Source organism: Chelonia mydas, chromosome 13 (assembly GCF_015237465.2).
Source record: "Chelonia mydas isolate rCheMyd1 chromosome 13, rCheMyd1.pri.v2, whole genome shotgun sequence".
Taxonomy (NCBI): Eukaryota; Metazoa; Chordata; order Testudines; family Cheloniidae; genus Chelonia; species Chelonia mydas.
The window spans coordinates 39,783,592-39,784,260 of NC_051253.2; positions in this window are offsets into that span (position 1 = coordinate 39,783,592).

The window sequence follows — 669 nt, forward strand, 5'->3', positions numbered from 1 at the left end:
GGGCCCTGCGGTGTGATGTGTGTGAGGGATGGGGGCCCCCGATTCACACGGCCCTGGGCCTTTCAGCTGGGACCCCCCCCCCCATCCACCAGGGGTTATTCCTTTTGATGTAATTCTTATCACAATAATAACACAGACAGAATTGACTGACTTGACTTCTGTGTCACCCAGATGGGAGCCAGCTCCTGGGTCTTCTCCCGGCTCGGGGCGGGTGTGGGGTCTGGCGGTGAGCAGGGGGGCTGGGGCCAGGACTCCTGGGTTCCATCCCTGGCTTTGGAAGGGGTCTGGTGGGTCCAGAGCCCTGCAGAACAGAGAAGGGGGTTGGGGTAGAGAGAGAGAGAGAAACTTGCCGCAGCAGCGCCCGGATCTTTCAGGGCCCCCCCCCCCGCCTCAAAAAAAGATGAAAATAGGCAGGAGAAACAGGCGAGGCAGGACAATGGGAGGGGAGATGAGATTTCTGTCTCTCTCCCGCTCCCACCTCTCTCTGACAGCCGCCCCCCCCCCCCGTTATCAGCCCCTGGGACCCTCCCAGCCTCTCTCTGGAATGCGCCCCGAGGGGGGGACAGAGGCGGGGGAGGGGGGTCTGCGGACCGAGCCGCTCCATTCATGGGCACGTTCACACCGGCTCCTGGCCCGTCACTCGCCGGGTGGGGGGAGCAGGGGCTATAA